The 20952-nt window shown below is 41.2% G+C and overlaps 1 protein-coding gene across 1 annotated transcript in view; it reads right to left on the reverse strand.

Annotated features, from left to right (window-relative positions):
• THSD4 (thrombospondin type 1 domain containing 4) overlaps window positions 1-20952 on the reverse strand; it is a 658049-nt gene that overhangs the window by 280387 nt on the left and 356710 nt on the right. The window lies entirely within an intron of this gene.

Genomic DNA, 20952 nt, shown 5'->3' on the forward strand with positions numbered 1-20952 from the left:
GGGGAAATAAGCATTGTGGGTATGTTGCTAAAGGCAATGAATACATTTGGCCAAAGACTTGGGACTTAATTGCACTACTGATCAAAACACATTGGATTAAACTTTGTTCAGCAGTTATAAATGAAAACCTACATTATTTCATCCTGAAACAAAACAGAAAAAAAATTCCAAAGCCATTCACCATACAGCAGAGAAATGAAATGAGCGGTCAGGGAGAACTAATCCTGCAGTGATGTTATTGATACTTTGGGCAGCAACCACATGTTGCCTTTCCCATCCATTTACAAGACCTCAGAGTCACAGAAGTAGCCACACATGTCAAAACTCCTCCACATACTGTCCATTTCCATCTTCCCAACAAAACTGTCAAAGGCTGATCTCAACAGACTGTAGAGTACTTCCCAATTCTAATTACACTGCAAATTAAAATAATTAACAGGCTTGGGTCACAACCCTACCTTGTTAGTGGGCTAGAGGCTCATTTGTCATTGGTTGGGGTCCATGCCCGGTCAAGGAAACACAACACACCAACAGATCAGTTACACATCACTGGTGCAAATTAGAAGCATGATTTTGATGCAAGAACAAGGCTTTAATTTTCCCCAGAAGTGTAGTGTCAACAGTGATCCCTCTTTAATTAAAGAGAAACTGTCTAGCCCTACTGAAGAAAATTAAAATCTGTGGAAAATGTGCCTGTTTACAGAACAGACATCTGAACAGTTTATCTTACAAGTCTGCCTGGTTTTGAACTAATCACATTAAACACATGTTGTCCATCAGAACCAAGTGCAGTATCAGCATGTTGTAGTCTGCCAGCGTCCAGATTGTAGAAAGTGGTCACATGTGCTGAAAGGGTTGGCAGGCAAATATTGAGTAGTCATTTTGGGGCACTGCTTGATTCCGCTAGGTGCCTGTAGGTATAAATTCCATTAAGGAAGCCAGAGCAATGGCTTAGGTGTATAGTGTAACTGATCACCTTAATCAGTTCTTAGTTCCTGGTAGAGCTGTGGCAACCCCTTTCCAGAGTTGCATGCATGCATAAATCATTCATACACTTAACACAATATAATCCCTAAAGATTTTGTGTACAGTGGCGATATATTACACACATATAATCCATTGATTATATTAAATCTAGCTTATATGTTTTATGCATTTTGAAAACTTGAAGCCTTAACGAAAGTAAAATGTCCCTACATTAATTCTGCATTCAAGTACCTCATAGATGTTTCATTTTTTCAGGTACCAATAGGTCAGCAGACTGATAGGGAATTTTAGGGAAAAAAACAAACCCTCAAAAAACACTAACATCCTTAAAATCTCAGGACATTTGTTCACAGCAGCTACTGTTCAACTGTGAACTCAGTACAAATCAAACAATTTAGTCTGTAATAAATGAAACTGAGATAATTATAAAGTGCCTGATTCTGCCACACTTCCTCATGTTGAGTTGTACCTTACTCTGTGAATAGCTCAACTGAATTCAAGAGGCTACTTATAGAGTTAGGGTAACAGAATTGAGTCTGAAATGATTGCAGCAAAATAGTCAAAGATGCTCACTGAAAATATGAAACAGTATAAAAGTTGTTTGCATTTTTTTAAACAGTGTGTGCTCAGTAATAAGTCAAATAATGAAACCTCTAGCATGTAGTATAAAAGTATATCATGGTAAAGAATTGGGAAGTATCAAGGTCTATCATCAGACCTGGGAAATGTTTACATGTTAATTAAACAGATATATTATATACTGCTAATGATACAGGATTTCATGAGAGATGATATGGATGCTACTAAAGAATAAAAAAGAATTCTTAAATGTCCATGTAGAACAAAGCAATTGGGGAAATGAATTTTGTATCCCCAGTGATAGGTACAGGTGGTGCTGATTACTTGATTCCCATACTCATATGATCTACATGGGTCAAACCTAGGAGCAACACCAGTTCTAATCTGAAAGATCCCCCCAGAGAGTTGTAAAACTTGACTGTTTAGAGAAATGGGGCCATAAAGGCACATCGTATAGCTAACAGCATCATATGGACTGGAAAACAATCCGCATTCTCAGAAAAAACACGTGAACAAAACCACACACAATTCTTTCAATGTTGATGCATCAGGAACACTCGAAAGACTTCCTGCCCAGTTCCAAATTTTTTCAGTACAATAACTTGACATTTGTATGGATTACGTCTTAAATTTTTTTCAGCAAATGTTTCAGGAAAATTTCCCTGCTGCGAACTCTGGGAAATATATTTCTCATTAACTTAACAGTCGACATGCAAACTTATACTCACTGAAACAAGCTGTAGTACTGTATTGCATTATGCCCCTTGTTGTTCACCTGGTTATCTATCCAATATTGGAAATACTTGTTTTTCTCTCTCTTAAAATGGCTATTTGGGGATATTTCTAGTGTGCCAGATTGCATTCAGAGATTCTTGGGTCATAACTACATGTGGCAAAACTATGCCATTTTGTCCATGAATAGGATTTTTTGAGCCACTGTTGGTAACATCTTTTAGTTAAGCCATTCACTACTATTGCTAACTTTTTGAATGTCTGCATTTTTGGGACATTATCATATATATTAAAAAAATGTAGAAAATCCCGGTTTACCTATACTAATTGAGTAATTCTACAGACAGAATCCATTTCCCCCCTCTAAATGTCTAAGACATTTCCATAGAATGTCTTAAGCATCTGTAAGATGCCTACCCTGAATCCAAGATTTGACTACATTTTACTTTAACTGGGGTTTGTGAAAAAAATATTTTTGTCATAGAACTCCTTCCAGGGGCTGCAGCCACCTCAGAGCACTGTGCACACTCAGGAGTCAGAGGCGCGGTGACACTCCCTCCACAGCACAGTGAGATGATCATGGCAATTAGGAGTGGGTCACAGAGCTGTTGCTGCACTGACCCTATCAGCAGGAGGTGGTGATCAGAAACTACCCAACTTGAGCCCCAGAGCGTTGGGTTGTTTTCTGACTCAACCCAAACCCAACACTTGTATTCAGGTCCCATCAAGTTGCAAGGCTCTATAATCAACCATAAGATTAGTGCAATATCATAACCCAAATTTCATCAGTACTTCCATCCTAGTAAGTCCCTAAAAGGCTTATTATGGTAAGAATAACATGATGCATATGTTTTGTGTCGCTGATTCCTAAGCAGTTTCAGCACTGAAACTTGCTTTTCTCTTGCAGCAAAACTCCACCAGCAAAAAAAGGAATCAATTTGGTGGTAAAACTGGCAAAATGGATGCCAGAATCACCAGGTTCACTTCACCTTCAGAAACTCTGATAATATTGCCACATTCTACATGAGCAGCTTAGAAAAAATGACTCTGGATCAATAATTTTATTTATTTAAATAAACAAAAGCAAAGGAGGGGAAGTAAGGACTCTCCAATCTGGGATTTAAAAACTAACATTCCAAAAACCCTTCTCCAACGGATGTCTTCTACAACTGTGTGTTTATTTTATGGATAGTCTAGTACGTTGTTTTCATTGGAAGGATACTCTGTTTTTTAATCTAAAAAAGAATCATCACATCATGCTTAATTTGGGTTAACATTCCTCTTACAAACCGAGAAGCAATAGAAGGGGAGCTTGATTGGTTGTAGTATTATGTATCTGATGTTAAAAAGATAAAGAATATCACCTCCCAACCATAATTTTTAAAAAATGTGCCCAAAGCAAAACTTTATTAGTCTCTGTGTCTAAATACATGAGAAAAAACAATTGACAAACTGAACCTGGATTGCTCAAGTTGATCCTTGAAGTGCATGCACGATATGGGAAAGATTAGGTTATAGATGAAGGTGCTGTGCAGTGATAACTAGGGGTAATTGATCAGGTGTGCCCTGACTTTTGGATAGTTTTTTTTTTTAATTCATAGAGCTCTGATTCTGTTATGGCTAAAATGAATATTTTTGGTCTGCTGTGGAACGTTAGAAACAAACATATAATTATGGTTATACAACATGTTTGTCATAGCCTGTATGTGCGTCAGGGATACAGTGTTTTCCATCTTGACCATAATATGGAAGAGTGTGAGCATGAGAGGCTCAAAATGAACATTTGAGCTGCCAAATGTTGGTTGTGTCCCCCCTTCTGGACCCCTTTATTCAATGTTTCAAACATATGTACTTGGAGCTGTATTACTTTGAAGAAACACATAATGATTCAGCCTGACCCTAAGATTAAACCCATTAATAAATAAAATGAGGACATTAAGTGCAGCATAGGAAGACACTAAAGCCTGGTTTACACTACAAAGTTAGGTCACCTTGTATCAACCTATTTATACATATATCTATATTCAAATTTGATTCTGACTGATGTAACTGCCCTGTTAAGGTGATGCAGTCAGTAACAGCATATCTCCACCGAGCCATGGTCAACCTACAGAGGTCAATGCAGTGTGAGTGTAGAGACTGTGTGGCCAATGTCAACCTGAAGAGTCCACCATTCTGGTCACAACTGTGAACTCCACTGCCCAGGGGTCATGGAGATCAGAGGCCATCTCCCCTTTAAAAATACCATGTATTATTGAAATGCCTTTTCTGGATTGCCAAGCTTGAGAGCACACGTAGCAACTATCCAACTACCCAAGCAACTATGCCAGCTCCACACACTAAATGTGCTCCTGATGTACTCTGTGGCATGGGGGCTAGTGCCAAAATAGGGCTATGCATGCTGTCTACTGCGTCATTGCAGTTCAGGTACCCCATTGCTGCCAATCTATCCACTATTACCTGCACATTGCTGAGAGTCATAGTCCTGCATAGCAGGATATGATTAATGACCCTGCACACTTGCATGACAATAGCCCCCCTGTGTACCTTCTACCTCCAAAATGATTTCCCACTGACTAGTAGCAATCCAATGTTGCAAGCTTTGCGAATGTGATTGCCACTCACTTCTCAACTATAAGTGCAGCTCTCATTCTGGCATCCCTGCCCTGGACGGCAGGGGCAAGCTTGGAACACAGATCCAGTAACATGGTCTTTTGTATCCGAAAGTTCTGCAGCCACTGCTCATCATCCCAAACTTGCATTACTATGTGATCCCACCAGTCAGTGCTTATCCCTTCATAATTTGTCCTCCAAGAAATCATGATGTCCCTCTGTTGTGTTTTTTCCTGCAGATCTGCAAATACCAGAGGACCATTCTGCCTGCACTTGCAGTGTTCACGAGAATAGTGCAGAATTGTGTGCGCTCCAGGCTACTGCCAGAGATGGCAGACAGCAGGAAGTGCCACATGGAATTGTTGTATTTAAAATGGGGGGGAGGGAATTATGGGATATGTATGGCATTGTGGGATGGAGAAAGCTGCATGCAAAGAACTTGAACCCCACCTTCCAGAGATCCCTGAGCAAGTAATTTCTATGCCACAACACACTGCAAAAACATCTGACAAAGCATTGCACTGGACACCTGAGCAAGGCATGCTGGGATACCTACCTGTGGTGCGCTGCACTCTGCATCAACATAAGTACTCCTGGTGAGTATATGTAGTGCCAGCACAAGCAGCCAAGTATGCACATGCATGAGCAGTACACTCATTTTGGTAGCTTCATGCCAGCATAAATTATATTGACCAAAGTTTGTAGTGTAGGCATGGTCTAAGTGCCAAGCCTGCACTTTTCCATCGATTTCAATGAGAGCAGGATCAAGCTTTAAAGTATAAATTAAGTAGACGTTTGCTCCAATCTTTCCAGTGTCATAAACATCCATCCCACTTGTGCTTAATCAGAACACTGTATGTGACACTGAGCTGAACACTCCATGTGGTTAATCTTCACTTTGTAATAGTGAAATCCCTCACCCCGTTAATAATAAAAATAACTAAACCAAGTAGATATTCCCACTAAAGCACTTGGAATGCTTTACAACAGTGAAAACAAATACAGTAAAAGCAAAATAAAATACCACCTGCTACTGCTACTATTTTTCTCTAGTAAAATTGTTGTTGGCTTTTTAAGTCATATGTTTTGCCAACAGCATCTTATGCTTTTTATAGTAGTTTCCCATCACTCTGCATTTGGCTTTTCAAGTCTTAACAGTGCTGCTAATTCCTATTGTCCTTATTTGGCAAAAGCTATGACAAACCTGAATTCTTGAAAGCAATTTTACATTCCCTCTCTTTAGTGGATCAGATGCTGATCATGGTACAATCTTTCCTTTTACATTTTCAAGTCTAATTAAGGAAGAGTTTTAACAAATATTTAGGAATTTTATGAGAAAATACATCTGTACTAAATCTCCGACTGGGATTAATTCCACTTCATTCTAATCACCAATGTCAAGGGTCGCCTTTTAACTTCGCTTACACACACAGCTCAACCATTCCCTGGCAGAACTTTTACAATGTCTAATAGGACAAGACTCTGTCCTGAGGTTGGGTAAAATATGTGGTGCATGTCGACATCAGAGTCATGGGAAAGCCTGACAGAAAGGCTGAAATCTGGCAAATTTAGATGGTCTTTGAGATTTCTTTTCCACATAGAAAGAAAGAATTAGTCTTCATGGGCTTTCCATTTTGTATGCAATATTTCCCCATAGTCAGAAACTGTCTGGATATCGCTTCAATACGATGGGCCAAACCATTCCATTTAGGTACCAGTCCACACTGCATATGGCAGAGAGCCTCAATTTCCCAGGGTACTCAGAGGGATTGTGTGCTGGCCCTATCTACCATTTTGCTGATGCTGTGCCCATGCCTGCAACTCTGCTTTGATAATTCAATAGGAATTGCAGGTGCTCATCACCGCTCAGAATCTAGATCTTTGGCAATGACAAATTTGGATGTTTATACCTGGTGACACGTTTTAGTCTTAAGTTGTGTTTTATTATGAAATTCTTATGTTATCAAAACACACTTCAGATTGTTTTTAAGCTAAATAAAATGAAATTGTAGAAAAAGAAAAATTCTGCTTCAGAGACCACATACTCTGGGACTAGAAAGAGACAGCTATTGGGTCCTAAAGCTTCTTTAGCACAAGGATAGCAGGATACCAGTGCAGCATAATTTAACAAAGAGAGATGCAAGAGAATGACATGGCCAGTTTATGTAGTCCCTTTTCATGAGTAAATCTGACGTACCCGGATAGGTATCTCACATTCAACACCAAGATATCATAGGTAAAAAATACTGAGGGCCTAATGGAAGGCATTCAGGAGAATTCCTTTTGCTAATTTTCTAGTCCATAGCAAGCATCATGTCCCTCCTTGATAAGAAGGGTAGAGACAGGATTTATTGGCCTGAGGAGTTTATGATTAGCATGGGAAGTCTGAAGCCTGCTGCTCAAATAAAATTTCACTTTGATGCATGTCTATCGGCACAGTCAGCTAACACTATAGTAAAATGTTTTTCTTTTTAAACGTGAGTTTCAGTTCCTGTGTCTGGCCACCATCTGATTTAGACGTGAACATCCTCAGGCTGCATACCGTGTTGTGCGTCTACCTTACACTGTATATACAAGAGAGATTATCAAACTGCAAGTGTTCTCCTGAGTTCTTTGTCACAAAAAAGACTATTCAAATTGATAGCAAATATTTACTCTTAAAAATATCTGCTACAATTCAGACATTGGGATAAAAGCTCTATATCTGTTTACATTTTTAAATACACATAGCATAATTTCACCATAATTTCCTCCTTTTCTTCTGTGTGAATATTGATGGATACTAAAAAAATAAAATACATCAGGATGTTTGGGTCATGCAGTTAGAATAAATACCATGTTCACTGCACTAAATGGGAAAGTCAATCTGTCAAATGTTGCCCAAAGGGATATCTCATGGCTATTCAGGAATACCATTAACTGAGCTCTGAAAGGTACTTATTACACCCCTCCTGTACAGAGAGAATCAGTTCTGATGTCCCTATATATAAGAAGGGAAAGGATAATATAGAAGGGGAAATAAAAGCATACATGGAAACACCTAATTTGACCCTAACTTGCCATAGCTTAATCCTCATAGTTCATAGCCAAGAAATACAAGATTGGCCAGATTGGCTGAAACCATTGGTCCATCAGTAGCAGCCTAGTATACTGGCTGTTAGTGGCCAATACCTAATGCAATTCAGATTAAAGAAAGGCCAAAAGTAAAACATAATATATATTCAATTAAATGTGCTATAATTTCTATGGGAGGAAAATTTCCCTTCTGGCTCATGCAATGATAACTTTATGCAGCCCTGAAGTCTGCCCTTTGATCATCCCTATTTTGGCACACCACGAATACAGATGCTGACTTATTTTTACCAGTGAGTGCTTTCTACCTTCCAGTTTCTCTGTACATGCTCCTGCCACATATTGGTGGACCATGGGTGCTGAGCACCCCCTATTTTATTTCAGCGGGTGCTTGAGCCCCAGAGCACCCACAGAATCAGAGCCTGTGACCACAAATGCTGGGCCAAACTGACATCTCCTTACTCACCCTGCATAGGGTCATGCTCTAAAAATATCCCATTGAAATCAATAAGGGACAGTAATGAAAAAAGACACAATTCAATGAAAGTAAGAGGTCCACCACCTACTCCATTGGTAGGAAACCTAGAATAAAAAAAACTTCAAATATGCACTTGAAAAAAAGCATGGCATTTCATGCTGAATACAGCCAGGTAACTTTCCAAATCATGTTTAAAAACATAAAGACCACATAGGTAAAATATATGTGACTACATATAAAGTATTTTAAACCATGCCAAAACTTCATTGCATTTATAAATGTGCAGCAGAGCATGTAAACTACTGAATAATTATAATATACCCCATATTAAAATATGTGCAATCAAACCCCATGATAAATGTATTAATTTTGCATATGGTCACAGATGCAGAATCTTAAGCATATTCCAGGTGCAATAAAGATAGATATATGACAAATATATTAAAACCCTGAATTTTCTCACTCACAAAAAATCATTTAGTACATTAACTGAATCAGAGCTTGTAACACTCTTCAGCAATCTGCATACCAGAGCAAAACAATGCCCTATCAAAGTGCCCCATCACCCTCTGTCTTACAGGCTGGGCCCCATCACGCTCTGTCTTACCCTTTGGCTTCCCTGATCCAAGAGTATATTAAAATTGTCATTTAAAAGAAGGAGAAAAAACTGCAGCTGTGCTAAGATTCTAATAGAGGTTATGTACACTGAGGAGAATGAGACACAAATTTGTGCATTTGTTTGGTAATATATAGTTTCAGTGCTCTTGATTAAGTCCATTTCTCTCACCCTCCTCCGCTCCCTCCTCCCGCAGTTAAACTGTACATGAGAGAGTTAATCAGAGATAAGGAGAAGGGTGGGTCTTATTTTACAGTAACAAATGGGACTCAGGAAATCTGGGTTCTGTTCCTAGCTCTGCAGCAAATTTCCTAATTGGAAATGGACTGAGCTGGCTGTGTTTAGGATTTGAGGCTAGAGTTCAGGTTCAGACCCAATGGAGAATGAGCTGCTAGGTGCAATTTTGGCCACATCTGGAATGGGAAATTCTGACCCAGAGGCAAAACTATGTGGTTGGATTCAGATCGGGGTAGGTGGGTGGACATTGGATCCAACCCCACCTTCCAAAATTCAAATAGTTTCAGATCTTTAGTTGCCTTTTGGCCAATCTGTAATCTTAACTGAAAGCAAAGGTAAGGAAAATAACTGATTAGAATCTCTTGGGGACCCCACATGTAGCTTCCCCATTGAACAAGGACAACATTCTCTCTTCCAGTCTGTTTGAAGTGACTGCTGGCTAGGTTTATCAAAACAAGCTCTCTATTTGTGTTTGTGTGTGCGTGTCACCTCATTAAAAAGAGTTGTGAAAATGTACTTGTGACTTCTCTGCCCACTTTTCATTAGGCCATGGAATCTGCTGGCCAATTTGTTTCTCCAGGGTATGCTTCCGACCCCCTTGCTGCTTTTTTCTGTGCCAGACACCTCAATCACAAACCATGATAAATCTGAAGACTTTGAAAAAAAGCATGAAATGGTCTAGATATCAGTAGAAACCAGTTGGAATGGTTTGAGCTGCAGCTGTGTACAAATGTTTCAAAATTTGAGAGACATACCCGCATCTCCCCATACACCTTGAGTTCCACAGGAAAACCACAAAAGGTTCCAAGCACAAATTGCACCCAGAGCTCATGCAGTCCATGTGGGAGATGTACTATTTTATTTCTGTGTGTAGTTTTACTGTCTAGCCATTAGCTTGTTGGAGTACAGATTACACAAAGCTATAAAACCATAGGGACTGTTTAATGGTAGTTCAGTGATTGCAAACAGGCAGAGGCCCTATTCTGTCCACAACAAAACACACAGAGTAGTGTCCAAACAGAGGGTTGGCTTTATTGATAACCCAACCCAACAACATAAACAATCTAAATTTCTTCTTTTAGTTTAGCTATCTTTAGGGGTTCCTCCAGAATCTCCTCAGTACTAGCTTCATTACATACTCGTATGCAGTTCAGGTAGACTAAACAAGCCATACCAGCTTAAAAAAATTCTACCCTTTTCCAGCAGTGCTGCAGAAAGGGTGCTAACAGAAGTATAAATACTAGTATAGTCAAGGCTCAAGATTGTTTGGCATAGTATCATGAAAACTTACTGTGCCCATACAATGAATTAGGGGAATAAAGTCTGGCCTAGTAGAGTGGGGTAGGCTCACATTTTAGTACAGGATATATCTACACTGGAATAAAAGACCACCAGCATGGCCAGGTCAACTGACTGGCTTACAGGACTCAGGCAGTGGGGCTAAAAATGCTGTGTAGATGTTCTGGCTCCAGCCCAAGCTCAGCCATGTACAGAGCAATTTTACAACCCCATAGCCTGAGTCCTGCAAGCCTGAGTAAGTTCACCTGGTCCAGCCATTGGTGTTTACTTGCTGTATAGATGTACCCACAGAGGCAAAGCAGGGTAAACAAATACTATATATTGCTACACTTAGGAGGAGCCACTGGATTTTACATTTATTGCTTTAGACCCGTAAGCATTTTGGAGTAAGGACTGTCTTTTTTATTACATATGCATACAGTGTCTGGTCCAATGAGGTCCCAATTCTGATTACGGCCTCTAAGTGCAACCACAAAAATAAATTACTGTTTGTGTGTAAAAACACTTAAATATTGTTAAAAATGAATTTTGTACTAAAACAGAATTCCATCACAAAATATTTCTCATTTACTTTGAACCTATTTTGATCTGTCCATAACCTTTGATATTTATAATACAGTGTATAAAACATTTATTATACTTTTGGTGAATCAAGTTAGGAAGGGATCAGTTGTGAGTGATCATATAAACCCAATATAGGACTCATATAGGTATATACATAGTAACACTTTGTTGTTTTAAGAGTTTAAAAGCTGGTTGTTCTAATTCCCCCATCCTCAAGACAATAAAAAATTATATTTTATGAATTACTCATTTGCCAATATTTTAAAAATATTTCATAGTAATTGTTGAGTAAAAAAGCATCCGAAACTAGTAAACTTTTTATGGCTCTCATAAATCTGTTATTTGTAACTTTCATGTTTTCTTTAAATCCTCTCCATTCCTAACATATATTCTGGTTTTCAGCCCAGACGCATTAATACATACATTTCTAAAAACAGATGTTTATACTGCAAAACTCTTAAATCCTAAATCAACAACAGAATTAATGCATAAATTAAAAATGAGAACAGAGTTGACAATCATTTGCTGCTTAAATTACTTTCCAAGAACCCAGAATGATTCTGTCCACAATAGTTGATGATATCCTGACAATGTAATGGGCAATGCAAGGGATACTCTGAGTGAAGGAGAAAAAGGAGAAAAAGTTGGTTTGGGATCACTGTCATCAAGTTTTGCAGGACAAACACAGAAATCTAAACTCAGGGAAGAGCCTTTAGATCATTTTTAAGGTTGAAACACATAACCCATCAATAGAAGTTTGCCACTGACTTCAACAGAAGAAAGAGGAGACCATGAGTGCTGGATTCAGTTACTGCACATTCTTTTCTTGACAACTACATGGAGGTTCAATATGTCATGTCTTCTTCTGTAGACATCTTTGTGTTAAACAGGTAGGTACTCAAAGGAACAAATAGTTTAAGCTCAGCTGGGGCTCTGTTTCAAGGTGATCAAGTCCAGAGGCTTCAGCAAGGAGTGCACATAAACATGTAAATACTCCCACTGAAGTCAGTGAACTTCTCAACGTTAACTTGAAGTGGAAAGACTTTGCTGACTTGAGGCAAGAAGCCTTGCTCTCAGGACCTTGCAGGTGCAAGATCCTATAAGGCTTGGTGTATTCAAAATTGTATTGGAATTGTAAGCTGTCACTTTAAATGTTCAGGGGGGTTTCTTGATCCTACTTGCAGGCTAGGAGGCTGTGCGCGCATTCTGGGTAGAGCAGCAATCAGCCAGAAGACAGACAGCCTAAAGCAAGTTGGGGAGAACTTGAGATAGCAGCCTGTTTTCTCTCTTTCTGTTTTTGGGTTCTTCTGGGTTATCATTCTAAATTTTAAAAAATAAAGTAGCATTTCATTGTGACCTTCCAGCAAGAATATTTATGTTTTCATCTAATTTTTCTGGATATATGCTGTCAACATAACAAAGGACCCTTGTTCTCCTCACATACGGTAAAGTCTCTTTGGTTTTGTTATGCAGGAAAAGGTTCGTCCATTTCTGGACCTGGAATACTCTGACAAACTTAATATTAGTCAAACTTAATTAAGCAACAATCATATCTCTCAAATTTGTTTTTTACTCTTATGTTTTCAAGTATTCAGTTTCTGAAGTGTGGGCCACTGTCTAGAAAAAAGTCATCTTTTACCAATCAGATTTCAGCTCCTGTCTATGCAGTTTCATAGAGTGGCAATGTTGAAAGCAAAGGAAGGGTGCTGAAGGAAAGAGTTTGGAAGTGAGATAGGGTGATGCTCAATTAGTGACAGCAGCGGAAAATGGGTATGGAGAAGATGCTGATGCTGGGAGGGCAGTCAGACCAACAGCTGGAGACGTATAGGGACTAAGGTGCAGACAAGAAGTTTAATGATGATCACAGAATCATGGGACTGGAAGGGACCTCAGGAAGTCCTCTAGTCCAGTCCCCTGCCCTCATGGCAGCACTTAGTATTATCTAGACCATTCCTGACAGGTGTTTGTCTAACCTGCTCTTAAAAATCTCCAAAGATGGAGATTCCACAACCTCCCTAGGCAATTTATTCCAGTGCTTAACCACCCTTATAATTAGGACATTTTTCCTAAGAGCCAACCTAAACCTTCCTTGCTGCAATTTAAGCCCATTGCTCCATGTCCTATCCTCAGAGGTTAAGAAAAACAATTTTTCTCCCTACTCTTTGTAACAACCTTTCATGTACTTGAAAACTTATGTCCCCTCTCTGTCTTCTCTTTTCCAGACTAAACAAACCCAATTTGTTCAATCTTCCCTCATAGGTCATGTTTTCTAGACCTTTAATCATTTTTGTTGCTCTTCTCTGGACTCTCTCCAATTTGTTTACATCGTTCCTAAAATTTGGTGCTCAGAACTGGACACAATACTCTAGCTGAGGCCTTATAAGCGCGGAGTAGAGTGGAAGAATTACTTGTCATGTCTTGCTTTCAACACTCCTGCTAATATATCCCAGAATGATGTTCACTTGTTTTGCAACAGCATTACACTGTTTACTCATATTTAGCTTGTGGTCCAGTCCACTAAGACACCCAGATCCCTTTCCACAGTACTCCTTCCTAGGCAGTCATTTCCCATTTTGTATGTGTGCAACTGATTGTTCCTTCTTAAGTAGAGTACTTTACATTTGTCCTTATTGAATTTCATCCTATTTACTTCAAACCATTTCTCCAGCTTGTCCGGATCATTTTGAATTATAATCCTATCCTCCAAAGCACTATCATCCACAAATTTTGTGTGTGTACTCTCTATACCATTATCTAAATCATTTATGAAGATATTCAACAGAACTGGACCCAGACCTGATATCTGTGGGACCCCACTCGTTGTGCCCTTCCGGCACGACTGTGAAACACTGATTACTCTCTGGGAATGGTTTTCCAACCAGTTTTGCACCCATCTTATAGCAGCTCCATCTAGGTTGTATTTTCCTAGTTTGTTTGTGAGAAGGTCATGTGAGACAATATCAAAAGCTTTAATAAAGTTAAGATATACCATGTCTATCTCTTCCCCCATTCCACAAGGTTTGTTACATTGTTAAAGAAAGCTAACAGGTTGGTCTGACAAGATATATTCTTGACAAATCCATGCTGACTGTTACTTATCACCTCCTCTAGATGTTTGCACATGGATTCCTTAATTATTTATTCCATTATCTTTCCGGGTACAGAAGTTAAGCTGACTGGTCTGTAATTCCCGGGATTGTCCTCCCCCCCCCCTTTTTTTAAAATAGATTGGCACTATATTTGCCCTTTTCCAGTCTTCTAGAATCTCTCCCTTCTTCCATGAGTTTTAAAAGATAATCACTAATGGCTCAGATATCTGAGTGTTCAAGGATGCATTTCATCAGGCCCTGGTGACTGGAAGAACTCTAATTTGTCTAAGTAATTTTTTAATTTGTTCTTCCCCTATTTTAGCCTCTGATCCCACCTCATTTTCACGTCTAATCCCCACCAACCTTTTTGGTGAAAACCGAAACAAAGAAGTCATTAAGCACCTCTGCCATTTCCACATTTTCTGTTATTTCCCACCTCTCATTGAGTAATAGACCTACTCTCTCCTTGGTCTTCCCCTTGCTTCTAATGCATTTGTAGAATGTTTTCTTGTTATCCTTTATGTCTCTAGCTAATTTGATCTCATGTTTTGCCTTGGCCTTTCTAATTTTTGTCCCTACATACTTGTATTATTTGTTTATATTCATCCTTTGTAATTTGACTTAGTTTCCACTTTTTGTAGGACTCTTATTTTTAGATCATTGAAGTTCTCCTGGTTAAGCCAGGGTGATCTCTTGCCATACTTCATATCTTCCCTATGCAGTGGGATACTTTGCTCTTATGCCCTTAATAATGTCTCTTTGAAAAACTGCCAACTGTCTTAAATTGTTTTTACACTTAGACTTGCTTCCCATGGGATCTTATCTACCAACTCCCTGAGTTTGCTAAAGTCTGCCGCCTTGAAATCCATTGTCTTCATTTTGCTGTTCTCCCTCCCATCATTCATTAGGCTACGTCTTCACTACCTGCCATATCGGCGGGTAGCAATCGATTGCTTGGGGATAGAGATATCGTGTCTCATCTAGTTGCGATATATCAATCCCCCAATGCGCTTATATCAATTCCGGAACTCCACTAACCCGAACAGAGTTGCAGAGTAGACATGGGGAGCCGCGGACATCGATCCTGCAACGTGAGGATGGTGAGTAATTCGATCTTAGATACTTCGATTTCAGCTACTGTCATAACCTTAGTCCCAGATTTGGACCTTAGCGTCCAAAATATGGGGGTTAGCATGAAAACCTCCAAGCTTAGTTACCAGCTTGGACCTGGTACTTGCTGCCACCACCCAAAAAATTAGAGTGTTTTGGGGCACTCTGGTCCCCCTGAAAACCCTTCCCTGGGGACCCCAAGACCCAAATCCCTTGAGTCTCACAACAAAGGGAAATAATCCTTTTTCCCTTCCCCCCTCCAGGTGCTCCTGGAGAGATACACAGACACAAGCTCTGTGAATCCAAACAGAGTGACTCCCCCTCTCCGTTCCCAGTCCTGGAAACAAAAAGGACTTTCCTCTTTCCCCAGAGGGAATGCAAAATCAGGCTAGCCAATTCAACAGATCTCCCCTGATTTCTTCCTCCCACCAATTCCCTGGTGAGTACAGACTCAATTTCCCTGAAGTAAAGAAAAACTCCAACAGGTCTTAAAAGAAAGCTTTATATAAAAAAGAAAGAAAGAATACATACAAATGGTCTCTCTGTATTAAGGTGACACAACACAGGGTCGATTGCTTAAAAGAATATTGAATAAACAGCCTTATTCAAAAAGAATACAAATCAAAGCACTCCAGCACTTATATTCATGCAAATACCAAAGAAAAGAAACCATATAACTTACTATCTGATCTCTTTGTCCTTACACTTAGAAACAGAAGATTAGAAAACAGAACTACTTCTCCAAAGCTCAGAGAAAGCAGGCAGGCAGAAAACAAAGACCTCAGACACAAACTTCCCTCCACCCAGAGTTGAAAAAATCCGGTTTCCTGATTGGTCCTCTGGTCAGGGGCTTCAGGTGGAAGAGACATTAACCCTTAGCTATCTGTTTATGACAGCTACGTTATTCACGTAGCTGAAGTTGCGTATCTGAGATCGATTTTCCCCCGTAGTGTAGACCAGTCCTTAGAATCATGAACTCTACCATTTCACAATCCCTTTCACCCAAGCTGCCTTCCATTTTCAAATTCTCAACCAGTTCCTCCCTATTTGTCAAAATCAAATAGAACAGCCTCTCCCCTAGTAGCTTTCTCCACCTTCTGAAATAAAAAAATTGTCTCCAATACATTCCAAGAACTTGTTGGATAATCTGTGCCTTGCTGTTATTTTCCCAACAGATATCTGAGTAGTTGAAGTCCCCTATCATCTCCAAGTCCTGTGCTTTGGATGATTTTGTTAGTTGTTTAAAAAAAGCCCCATCCACCTCTTCTTCCTGGTTAGGCGGTCTGTAGTAGACCCCTACCATGACATCACCCTTGTTTTTTACCCCTTTCATCCTTACCCAGAGACTTTCAACAAGTCTGTCTCCTGTTTCCATCTCAACCTCAGTTCAGGTGTATACATTTTTAATATCTAAGGCGACACATCATCACTTTTTTCCCTGGCTGGCCTTCCTGAGCAAGCTGTACACTTCTATACCAATATTCCAATCATGCATTATCCCACCAGGTCTCTGTGATGCCAACTTTGTCAGAGTTGTGTTTATTTACTAGCATTTCAAGTTCTTCTTGTTTATTCCCCATACTTCTTGCATTTAGTACACAGACATCTAAGATACTGATTTGATTCCCCCACCCCCCGCAGTTCTGTCGTATCTCTCCTTTAACCCTATTGTAACAGTCCATGCTCCCTGCAAATGCGATCCTTTTCCCAGGTCTCCATGTTTTTACTTACCTGTGGGTTTTGGTCACCTGCCCCTTCGAACCTAGTTTAAAGACCTCCTTGTGAGGTTAGCCAGTCTGTATCCAAATATGCTCTTCCCCTTCCTCAATGGGTGGACCCCATCTCTGCTTAGCAGTCCTCTTTCCTGGAACAGCATCCCGTGATCAAAGACACTGAAGCCCTCCTGGTGACACTATCTTCGCAGTCAGGCATTCACCTCCAGGATGCACCTGTCTCTGCCTGGGCCCCTACCCTGGACTAGAAGGACCCAAGAGAACACCACCTGCACTCCAAACTCCATCACCCGTACTCTCAGAGCCTTGTAGTCACTTCTGATCTGCAGAGGGTGATACCTCGCAATATCATTAGTGCCCATATCAATGAGTAGCATGGGGTAGTAGTTAGAGGGCTGGATGATCCTTGACAATCCCTCTGTAACATCTCAGATACAGGCCCCTGGCAGGCAGCAATACCTCCTGGGATGCCATGTCAGGGCGACAGATGGGTGCCTTCATCCCCCTTCAGAAGAGAGTCACCAACCATCACTGGGAGTGATGGCTGCAATCCTCCCAGCCTTGGGGATACATGGCTTCTCCTCCTCCACCTTTGGGGGTGACTCCTCATTGCTCATTGCCAGGGCAGCATATCAGTTTTCCATCACAATAGTGAGTGGGTTGGTATGCCAAGAGCAGAGGTTGAACCAGAAATGGTTGTAGGAGCAGAAAATATGTGTTTAAAAATAAATTTATACTCAAAATTACATTCATACATCTGGTCTCTCCAGATTACAGCATTTTCATTAGAGGCCGGTTAGGACTTTAACCATGCATACTTCTTACATCCAAGTTCAGCTGTGGGAATCTTGGGCAAAGCACAAGTCAAGCTGCTGCTCCTTTCCAATCTCATTCCACAAGAGAAACTCAGGCCTGGTCCACACTACGCAGTTAAACTGATTTTAACAGCGTTAAATCGATTTAACGCTGTACCCGTCCACACTACAATGCACTTTATATCGATTTAAAGGGCTCTTTAAATAGATTTCTGTACTCCTCCCCAACGAGAGGAGTAATGCTAAAATCGATATTAACATATTGATTTAGGGTTAGTGTGGCCGCAAATCAAAGTTATTGGCCTCCAGGTGGTATCCCACAGTGCACCACTGGCCGCTCTGGACAAGTATCTGAACTCTAATGCACTGGCCAGGTATACAGGAAAAGCCCCGCGAACTTTTGAATTGCATTTCCTGTTTGGCCAGCCTGGAGAGCTCACCAGCACAGGTGACCACACAGAGCTCATCAGCACAGGTAGCAATGCAGTCTCCTGAGAACAGAAAAAGAGCACCAGCATGGACCGCACAAGAGGTACTGGATCTTATCGCTATATGGGGAGAGGATTCAGTGCTAACAGAACTCCGTTCCAAAAGACGAAATGAAAAAACTTTTGAAAAAATTTCCAAGACCATGATGGAGAGAGGCCACAGCAGGGACTCAGTGCAGTGCAGAGTGAAAGTGAAGGAGCTCAGACAAGCCTACCAGAAAACCAAAGCAGCAAATGGAAGATCAGGGTCAGGGCCAAAAACATGCTGCTTCTACGCTGAGCTGCATGCAATTTTAGGGGGCTGCGCCACCACTGCCCCCTCCCTTGTCCGTGGATTCCGAGGTGGGGGTTATAATCTCAACCATGGATGAGGATTCAGCGGAGGGGGAAGATGAGGAGGAGGAAGAGGAGGATGAGCTTGCAGAGAGCACACAGCACTCCATTCTCCCCAACAGCCAGGAGCTTTTTGTGATCCAGACGGAATTACCCTCCCAGCCCTCCCAAGCCACTAGCCCAGACAGTGAAGCCATGGAAGCGACCTCTGGTGAGTATACCTTTGAAATATAAAACATGGTTTAAAAGCAAGCGTTTTTTAATGACTGATTTGCCATGAGGGCTTGGGATGCATTCGCAGCCAGTAAAGTTACTGGAAAAGTTTGTTAACATGTCTGGGGATGGAGCGGAAATCCTCCTGGGACATCTCCATGAAGCGCTCCTGGAGGTACTCCAAAAGCCTTTGCAGAAGGTTTCTGGGCAAGGCAGCCTTGTTCCGTCCACCATGGTAGGACACTTTACCACGCCATGCATGTAGCAAGTAATCGGGTATCATTGCATGACAAAGCATAGCTACGTATGGTCCCGGTGATTGCTGGCATTCAAGCAACATCCGTTCTTTATCTCGCTCTGTTATCCTCAGCAGAGAGATATCATTCATGGTAACCTGGTTGAAATTAAGGAATTTAAGTAAGGGGACAGAGAGATGGCCATTTTCCTACTGGGCTGTTGCTTAAAAGAAAGCCTTCCTTGCGCGTAGCAAAGCGGGGGGAGGGGAGGAAGGATAGCGCTGAGCTTTTTAGCGTTTGGCCAGCAGGAATCTTCCCAGCTACTAGCCACGTGGGCGGGGGGGAAAACAGGGGTGATTAGCAGTGATCTTCCATGATACCAGCCATGCGGTGGGGGGAGGGGTAAAGCAATTCTAGAGAATTGGATTGGGGAAGGGAGGGGTTGGCGTCTGCTGCTCCTTGTTAACAGGAAAGAAGCAGCAAAGGGAACTGTGTATATGAAGGCTGGAGAAGCTGTGCCTTACCATGACTGCATGGAGGCTGAGTTGTGATGCCCGGACCTGCGTCTGTGAGATCTGTAACACCAGAGCCGCAGGCACTCAATATTAAAAGTTTCCAAATTCGACCTTGTAGTGAAATCACATCTGCTACGTAAGGTGAATAGTGTTGTTCACTGTGAAGGAGTATAACCATTGTTCTGTAAAATGTATCTTTTAAAATCCTTCTCTCCCTATTTTCCCTCCCTCATGCAGCTGCACATTTTTCAAGCCTCCCTACTCCATCCTGAAGGCTAGCTCAGATAAGGCGGAGGAAGAAGAGGACACGAGATGAAATGTTCTCTGAAATCATGGAAGTAACCCGCAATGAAAGAGCTCATCTGAGGGAGTGGAAGGACGTGGTAGCAAAGTACAGGAAAGATGCCAGTGAACGTGAGGACAGGAGGGACCAACGTGAGGATAGGAGGGACGAACGTGAGGATAGGAGAGATGCTCGAGAGGAGAGGTGGCGGCAGGAAGATCACAGGTGTAGGCAGGAAGATCAGTGGTGGCAGGATGCAACGCTGGAGCTGCTGCGTGATCAAACTGACATCCTCCGACATCTGCCTCCCATGTTTAACCACCCTCAGTACTCACCATGTTCCATGTCTTCCTCACCCAGATGTGTAAGAACACGTGGGGGAAGGCTTTGTGCACCAGCCCACTCCACCCCCGTGGACAGTCCAACCAAAAGGCTGTCATTACACTGAAATGTGCTTAATGGCCTTTTCCTTCCCTCCTATCCTCCTCCCAAACCACTCCCGGGATACCTTGTTAATTCTCTTCCTCTTTTTATAATTACATGCTTTTTAAACAAAGGAGGAGGGTGGGTTGCTTACAGGGAATGACTTTTAATAAAGAATACATGGTTTTTAAATGCATGCTTTTTACTTTCACAGAGATTGTGGAGCACACAGCAAGCAGCAATAACAAAGGGGACATTGGTTTGGCTGAGGTCTGAGTGAGTGAGTAATGTTCGCCAGCGAGCCTTTAAATGGCCAAATGCACATTCTACCACCATCCTGCACTTGCTCAGCCTGTAGCTGAACAGCTCCTGACCACTGTCCAGGCTGCCTGTGTATGGCTTCATGAGCCATGGCATCAAGGGGTAGACTGGGTCACCCAGGATAACAACAGGCTTTTCAACATCCCCAATTGTTATTTTCTGGTCTGGGAAGTAAGTCCCTTGCTGCAGCCGTTTAAACAGAACAGTGCTTCTGAA

Source organism: Gopherus evgoodei, chromosome 10 (genome assembly GCF_007399415.2).
Source record: "Gopherus evgoodei ecotype Sinaloan lineage chromosome 10, rGopEvg1_v1.p, whole genome shotgun sequence".
Taxonomy (NCBI): Eukaryota; Metazoa; Chordata; order Testudines; family Testudinidae; genus Gopherus; species Gopherus evgoodei.